This window comes from Aplysia californica, unplaced genomic scaffold (genome assembly GCF_000002075.1).
Source record: "Aplysia californica isolate F4 #8 unplaced genomic scaffold, AplCal3.0 scaffold00167, whole genome shotgun sequence".
Taxonomy (NCBI): domain Eukaryota; kingdom Metazoa; phylum Mollusca; class Gastropoda; order Aplysiida; family Aplysiidae; genus Aplysia; species Aplysia californica.
The window spans coordinates 1,167,049-1,176,090 of record NW_004797437.1 but is presented as its reverse complement, the minus strand read 5'-3'; positions in this window follow the sequence as shown (position 1 = coordinate 1,176,090).

Here is a 9,042-nt window from a genome sequence, read left to right as displayed (position 1 = left end):
TAGGAGATGGGATTGGTATCAGTGTAACCAATGTTATCAAATGATAAATAAATTTACTTATTCAGTAACAATCACTATATAATACATATATACACATATACTCGCACATATATATATATATATATACATACATGTGTTTTGTGCTTTTCCGGTCCGTTTTGTTATTTTATAAAATAAGGAAATACACTGTCCAATGTTGAATTAAATCACTGAAAGTGTGTGCTTTTGTTTATTACATTTAAGCAAAACGAATCAGTCACAGTTGTGGCTCTAAAATTTCATGTTATCTACGGAGTGCCTGACAGATGTTGAGTTAAAATTAGAGAAACTATCGAGGCTTACCTGTAAGGTGATGATTGTTTCTGATTTTGACGATCTGTCGTCAGGAACGGAGTGGTAACATGCCCTCCCAATCCCTCCCGTTAACATCAGAAATGTTTCTGACTTATTATATGAAATATTAGCTTGATCTGCCATTTTATGTATACAAACATATTCAAATAACAAGGTTGGTATCACAACTGTGACTGGCTAAAGTGTGACTGGTAAGGCACGGCTGTCATCTCAGGTTACCACTGCTCCGTTCCTGACGACAGATCGTCAACATCAGAAACAATCATCACCTTACAGGTAAGCCTCGATTGTTTCTTTAATTAACGTGCGAATGAAGACGGTTCACACTCTTCACAAACGATGATGCAGTTCAACTTCACTCTGATATCTAGAGCCAGAGCCCACGTTGGAACAAAAAAGCCAGGCAGGAGAATAAAGTCCTAACGAACCCCAAAAGTATGTGAAGTACTCCGCTGAAGGAACAAATCAGGCGTAGGATGAGAACTCGCTGAAGAGAGCGACTTAAGGTCTGCCTTGAAGCACAGGGGGCAATCAGCATGGCCAAAACCGACATGCGGAGAAACCTGTAGGAAGATACTGCCAGCTCGCAGGATGACACTGAAGCATGGAACTACTATACCAAAAAAGACCTCGCAATAGAACCCACGGAACAAATTCCCCAAATTAAACAACTGACTCCTAGTCACAACTGCCATGCGAAAAGCTCGCATATGTCTAACATGCTGCTCGAAGGTGAGTAGCATAGACATGAAAGAAGAGGACAGCAGTGAGAATAGATCACGGCAACAATATCTGATGGACCTTACAAAATTCTAGATGGAGCTTTAGCCCGACTTCACAATCACTGAGACGAGGTCCGATATCACAGAAATGAAAACCCCGTGGGACACCGGACCCCGACAATGCCCCTCCTACTTTACTGAATATACAGGTCCCAAAGCCCTAGAGAAGCTTCTTGTACTTCAACCTGACATTCCACTCAAGAGACGGCTGTTTTCGGAGAGTAAAACAACGGGAAACTGGACTGCCTCTTCTCGGAGTCGTGGACAGGCGAGACGCATAAGTTACACACAAGGTCGTCATCTAAACCCGTCAGTCACAGCAACAACAACAACAACCAACACAAATATACTAATAGCAAGGGAGCCGAAAAACAAAACGGGAAACGATGCGAACAAAGGGGAGTCACTTTGACTTGTCAATAGGGTTAAACATGATATTTCGAAGATTTCAGTTATTGCCCTTTGTTTGTATTTTGTGTTGACTTCAGATTGTCATATCATATTTGATTCAATTAAATGAGCATAGAAGTTTACGTATAGCACCACTGCCTCCAGACACTTTTATCATTCTGTGATCGACAGCGTGTTACAGTGGTCTAATTGTGGCTGGCCAGGAAACTGCGAGGTGAAAGACAAAGAAAAAATTGACAGAGCCATTAAGAAAGCTAGCAGGATCTCTGGATATGATTTTACTAGAATTGATGAAATGTATAAAATCACATGTATAAAAATAGAGAAACATCATTATCAAAAACCCATCATACCTCCTTTCCACATAAATTGTAAGATCCCGCAGCGGCAAATACGTACCACTAATGAAAAAGAAAGAAAGATACAACAGAAATTTCTTACCTTCTAAGTTAGTATAGGCTACTGTTGTAATAAACATCAATGTGTATTGCTTTTTCGAATACACATGTATCTATATAACTCTAAATGCCTTGTGATAAATGCGGTTGAATGATGCATCTGATGTGATATGTACATTGTTGTCAGCTCTACTTTTCTTCTCATACTGAATTTTAACCGGAGGAGCGACCCTCGATTTGGCTGATTTTGGGTCAAACTATAGCTATTGAGATATTGGCTGATTTTTTAAGGGGAACCAGTTTTTTTTTCTAAAAATAGCAAGGAGGCAATTGAAAACATATTAATTCTCGTCCTAAATTGCCTTTGAAAACATGAGGATGGATTCAAATAAAGTAAATTTTCACAATAATTGTTTTTCTCAAAATGCCATGTTTACAGGCAGCCATCAGTGTAACATTAGCAAGCGACTTTTCTGTTACTTTTATTTAAAAAATACTCTCTATTTACGTTGCTAGGGACTGGTTCAGGTATACTCTTTTTTTTTAATGGTCACTAAAAAAGAAAGCCTTAGGGATTTGAAATGCATTGTTTATTTTCAATATGGTGGCCATATCCATATCAGCCTTTGTAGATAAATGCAAAATAAAAGTAGATATCAAGAGATTTTTCGGTGCCTAACCTGCAGTGGCGTTCAAAAGTAACTCCAAAATATAATCACCCTACCATCGTGTTATAGCCTTGAACTACCCACTCATGCAGCATATTAATTTAAAGCTGTATTAATTCTGCTTCATCTGACGCATTAATATCATTCAAAGTTGACCTAAAAGATCAGGCTTGGCAAATTTGTGCGAAATCAAAGAAACGTAAAAGTTTGTTTGTGCCTATATTGATGAGTATAAACACTGAGGTAAAATAGAAATGTATTCTTTTTTCATCCCGGCTACGAGTATACTCGGGAACAGCAATACGGTCACGTCAAAGAAGCTAGTTCTGCTTGTAATTACCAAAATACGCAAAAACGGCGATGCTAGCTCTGTCTGAATATTTAAATTTCCAATGAACACTGAACAGTGGTTTCTTGTTTTTGATGGGTGTAGAAGCTTGAATGATGTCTAAGAAAACGCACGTTCACGACCGACGAAGTACTACTTTTTGAAGTGGCACTGGGTTGTGAGGGGGAATGAGACTAATTTGATGAAAGTGACTCTTAATCAAGGGCCGTAAATTCCGTTGTGGATGATAACAAACAGAACTTAGACTCATCTAATAGCGATTCAGATCATGGTGAAGGGGTCAGTACTGGAATTCATGCTGTATCGATGGGTAGGACTAGATCTAGATCTATAAAAATCCAATGGGGTGTCGTGTGCGCAATCAGGGTCAAGTTGGGGGGTGGAATACACCTCAAAATCTATATTCTGCAAGTGGTGTAAATCCTAACCACATACATTTACAAAAACTACCTTCAATTTCTAACACAACTGCCAAATTTCCTTAAAACCTAAAGAGTAAACATAAGAAATAAAAGCACTTTGGCAGTGGCGAAGCGTCTATATAATCAAATAATCACTGCTTCCCTTCCTAATAATATGTCGCAGTCAAATTAACCCATAAACGTAAACCTCATAAATTAGATATTAAAAGACGTTCATAATCAGCAATGAACAGTATGCCTAACCTTCAGAACGGTTTCACTGCCACAGAAATAGCCTGCTCACCCCTCTCGGGCCACTCCATAAGCAGTCACAAGTTTTGATTAAGTAAGCTTAAGGGGGGGGGCTACACCAGGAGGCTATCTCGCTTATTACTGGACCGAATTTTACCAAATTTCACACATATAACAAGCATAGTAAGGAGTCTTAAAATCCGCAATCAAATTGAGAAAAAAGTTTCGTTTCCATGGATACGCCGCCATATTGAATTTTATTGACATGTCTTACGTAATGAATACCGCACTTATCGCTTATGGAAATTGATTGTTTTTTTGCATGCGCGTTCACAAACATTAGATTTAAAAATTTCTCTGTTGTTTTTTTCCTAATCGAATTACAAAATTTTTAATGAATTTTTTTCTGAGGTAACATTCAAGTTTGCCAAAAATACGTGAAAATCCACACTCCAGACACCACCAACAAAAATCTATTCCAAATATCAAAAATTCAACAGACAAATTTTTAGTATTATCTCTTCTCTTCATTCTGTGAAAATTTCATGAAGATTGGATGAAAAATGGTGGCGTTATTCAAAAAAGTATAGAGAAAAATCGCATTTTGAGAAAACGGCCGATAAAGAAAAATAAAATACTGACTTTATGAGGAAATGGCGGTTACAAACATGCCCGGTATGGGAAAAAATACGGTTTTGGGGGGTTCTTATGCTATGAAATAGTTGTAGGAGAGGCTAAAAAGGAAGCTAAAAATGCCTACAACTCAAATTCCATGATTTTGAGCCGAATTTTGATTTTGGGGGTGTAGCCCCCCCCCCCCCCTTAAAGGGAGGCTGGAAGAGTCTACCGAAAGAGTTAAAGGGAACATGTGCATAGCAGTCAAAACTGTTTCATTGCCACATATACCCTGTTCAGCACTTTCAGGCCACAATTATAAGCAGTCATATGCACTGATCATGTAAGCTAACTATTACACTGGTCGAGTCTACCTCACAAATGTGAGGGGAATTAACTCCTAATAATCTTCTTCACTGCTGCGAGTGCTTGTTTTTTTTCCTCGACTTTTTACCGTCCTATAATCAGATCGTGACCTCGATTATGACACCAACTCCTGGCCGCGAAAGGCTAGACAAAAACAGCCAAATGTGGGGGGGGGAAGATAATTGGCATGTTCTACCACAGAGTTACATCTAGTACTGACATCTCTGTTTCTTTGCTTTGTGTTTGGGTATTCACATCTAAAGTTAAATTTAATTTTATTTGGAACTGATATTTAATTAGATACTTTCCCGATTATTTTGGCGGTTGAATATACAAAAATGAATTCCAGATTTGTTTTCATTCACAGCTCAGAGTCGCCGCCTCGAGTAGGATTCTTGTGTGATATCTCCAGGCCATAGCCTATCTGGTCCCGTTTCACTTTGATTACCCTGTCAAACAAGTCAGCCTTCACCCCTGCGTGACTTTGAAATATACACACTGAATTCCAACTCATGTGGCTCGGCAACCCCAGGACGGGGACAGAGTCCGCGGGGGTCCGGCCAGGATAAAAAGAGTTAAATATATTTTTAATATTACTCTCTCTCTCTCTCTCTCTCTCTCTCTCTCTTTCTCTCTCTCTCTCTCTCTCTCTCTCTCTCTCTCTCTCTCCTGATATTCTTTTCCAACAGATAAGAAAACATAGTAGTCACAAATACCACTGTCTTACCGCTGTCTTTCGGCAGCACCCCTGATCTTAGGATTTGTAAGATCTATCACCAAGCCTTCTTGGATAAGGGCAAAAAATCTCGGAGGTCCCGTTTGCATGTTGCGCACGTTAAAGATCCCTTGGTGGTACGTCCAAAATCGATAATCGTAGGCTTCAGACGCCACCCGGGTAAAATTCCAAATCAATTCCAAACAAAAAAATTAAAATGTTTAATGTATCCCGCGCACTTATTATGATTTATATGACCGTATGCAGTGGCGAGCGCCGTAAAACACTAACGAAAACAAACAAAAAACACTTTGAGTGATTCATTACCTTCATTCTTTTCGAGTACCTCCTTTTGACAACATTGCAATTCAGCACAAAACGAAATGTACTAGTAATGCCTCACCCTATAATGACCTGTTTGACCCCCATTAGAATTTAGACCAAGATACGTCTTCATAGTGTATCTTATAACATTTTTGATATTTTGTTAGGGAATTCTGTCCTTTTTCTGTAGATTGGCGAAAAAGCGTCTTGCACGCACTTTGCGGTTCACGTCATCCCAGGTGTGTTCTGTTGTAGATATGACCGATAAGATAGCTGGCCAGTCCCATGACATTCAGTTTATGACTTTCCAAAAAATGAGTTGTTTTTGTTGTTTTGGTGTTTTTTTTTCAGCGTGGGTGGGTGTTATTCTGTAGGAAGACCGACACGTACTAATGCACCTGGAAGCTTTCGCACATTGACTTTCCACTTGAACCAAGGCTAAACCCACGGTAAACTTTGTTAAGTTGAGGCATCTTGTTATGAATTAGAAGTAAAAGTGTCCGCAAAAATGCTTTTAATAGTCTTTTAAAGGTGTTTCATTTTAATGGCGGTCAGTATATTATAATTATAGTTATCTGTCATTGTAGAAGTTTAACGCCCCTTTCACCGCTCTAAGTTATCCAAAAAGTGCGATCAACGAATTTAACGTCCATATCCGATAGGACCAAGTCAAATGGCCAGACGCCTTAGAATATCTCCACAACAGTCAAATCAATCTTGAACACCCTATTGGAGGCTTGAACCAGGGCCATCCGCTTCATTGTCCAACATGATACCATCGGAATCAGCAATGCGCTCCCAATGACAGATGTTGTTTTGTTTCAAGCGCTCGCAACTGCACAATGTCATATGAACGCGTGGGACACATTAAGCTTTTTCAGTTTGGTAAAAATTTTGAATTTTGCCGGGATGGCGTCTTAAGCCTACGCTAATCGATTTTAGGACCACCAAGGAATCTTTGAAGTGCGCAACTTGCACAAGGGAGCTCCGAGATGTTTCGTCCTTATCCGAGAAGACCACGTCTTAGATCTTTCCTACCGTGAGATCAGGGGTGTGCCTGACAGAAAGCAGTAAGAGGGAGTCAAGGAAGAGCAGTAGAAAGGCTGCAGAAATAGTCAGGAGCCCAGGGGAGGGGGCAAAGGGGAGGGAAAGGCACGTAGGAAGTGGAGACGAAAGTAGACTACAGAACGTGGTTAGAGTGCAGAAAGGAGGTGAAAAGAGAACATTTTAGAAAAGAAAAATTTCCGTCCATGTCAGATTTCTATTTTTCACGAATGATGCATTTAGAAACCGTTTTACTCCACCCAAGATGTGGGACTGTCTTATATTGTTCCATTGCTTTCATGCGAAAGGGGTGCAAAGAACGTGCCAAGATGAACACGATTTGCATTCTAGGAAGAATGTTTTGTGTAGCTGCGTCGTGTGTGTTTATGTGTGTGTGTTTGTTTGTGTGTGTGTGTGTGTGTGTGTGTGTGTGTGTGTGTGTGTGTGTGTGTGTGTGTATGTGTGTGTGTAAGTGTGTGTGTAAGTGTGTGTGTGTCACTTTTACTTATGTGTAGAGACTGAGTCTACCCAGGATCGAATCTCATGACAAGGCCTGGTAAGGCAAGACGACTCGCATTCGACTGCACTCTGCCTCTCACCCATACAATTCCTCAAGGACCAACACATTGAGACAAACATTTGAATTCCTATTCTTTGCATTGTTGTACACATCTGTGAAATGAGAAACATGGCTATATTATAACGTCATTTACTTGTGTTTTTCGGGTTTGTTGAGTTGAGAAGGAACAATCATCATCATCATCATCATCATCATCATCATCATCATCATCATCATCATCATCATTGTAAACAGCAGAGAGTAAAATTGGTTGAGACTTGGGAGTGCATGTATTTCCAAAATATTTAATGACACGTTCAACGTTTCGCCCTCTGCGGGCTTCGTCATGAACATTCAAAATATAAATGACTCCACCGGCTGAAGAAACCAAAGTGCGTACATTCATGTCACAATGCTAAAAGATGTGGTGGACACAAATCGGAAAAGCCAGAGAAAGGGGAACACTTAGGAAATAGGTTGTAGAGAGAAAGAGAAAAAGTGAGAGAAAGAGAGAGAGGGAGAGAGAGAGAGAGAGAGAGAGAGAGAGAGAGAGAGAGAGAGAGAGAGAGAGGGGGGGGGGAGAGAGAGAGAGTTGTAGGGGAAACATATGCGTGGAGGTAAGGAATATGACGGAATGGTGCGGTGAACACAAATCGGAAAGGCCAGCGAAAAAGGAACACCACCATCATCAACTTTGTTGTCTCCATGTTCCATACTAGCATTTATTTATTTATTTATTTTTTAAGCAATGACACAATCTTAGGATCCCTCCGCCTTTTTAAATGACATACGAGGAACCATGTCTTTTGAGCGTCAGTTTTCTCTCTGACTCGGTGTCTAGTATCCAGCGGTTACGAAAGTAACAGTAAAAATTAATGTATCTCGTGGCATTTGACCTTGTAATCGTTATACCAAAATAGCAAAATAAGGCGTGGTTGTAACTCAAATATTGTCTCTGGGCGCGGCTGCCCTACAAAATTTGGTCTAGTAAGGAAGTAATTTTATCTTGAAACAAAAATATGAAAACAATAAGAACAAAAACTCGAAACAAAAACGAGGTCGGCTGTTAGAAGTACCCTTTATTAAATTTAACCCAAGGTGTATTTTGTATGCGGTTACTTGAAAGCCAGCCTTCGACCGGACAGTCAAGTCTTCAATTCTTCGTACAGGCTCTAGTGTTCAACGATTGTTCACATCTGATCATCTGAGTTGACGGTAGCTCGAACAAGATGCTTAAAGCCGGCTTAGTTACTCTATGTTTTCTGGTGAGTTCCCAGATCATCTTTGATAGTGTAAAGTAAAGACCAGTAGGAAATGTTTGCTTGTGTGCATGGGTGGTCGGTTCTCCACTTGTCTACCTTTACAAGAGTGGTTTCAAATTCAAATCAACTGGGGTCCGTTGGAGGTAAACTCTGGGTGAGCCTGGACAGCATCAAGTATTCCACAAATAATTAAGTTTAAGAACTCGTTTTAATGTTTTAATTATATTAACTAAAAGTACAACTGATTTTAGCTTTCCGACCACAATTATTTATTAATAGCAGTTCAAAACACGAAAGGTTTTTCTGAATATAGACTACTTTTACCAAGTACTGACCACAGAACCTTGGCAGCGCTGGCTCCTACGTAGTTCAGACGTATCAGTTTGGCTGGAGAGACTGCCATGCTACACAACACAAATGTGGAGGGTCCATGGGTCGGGGCTTGCTAGTAAAATCTTTAAGAACTTATTATTCAACTATGAATTCATGATTCTTAAATATCGTTAACTTAGTTTTTGCCCGCGCAGGAGGGAGAACAATTT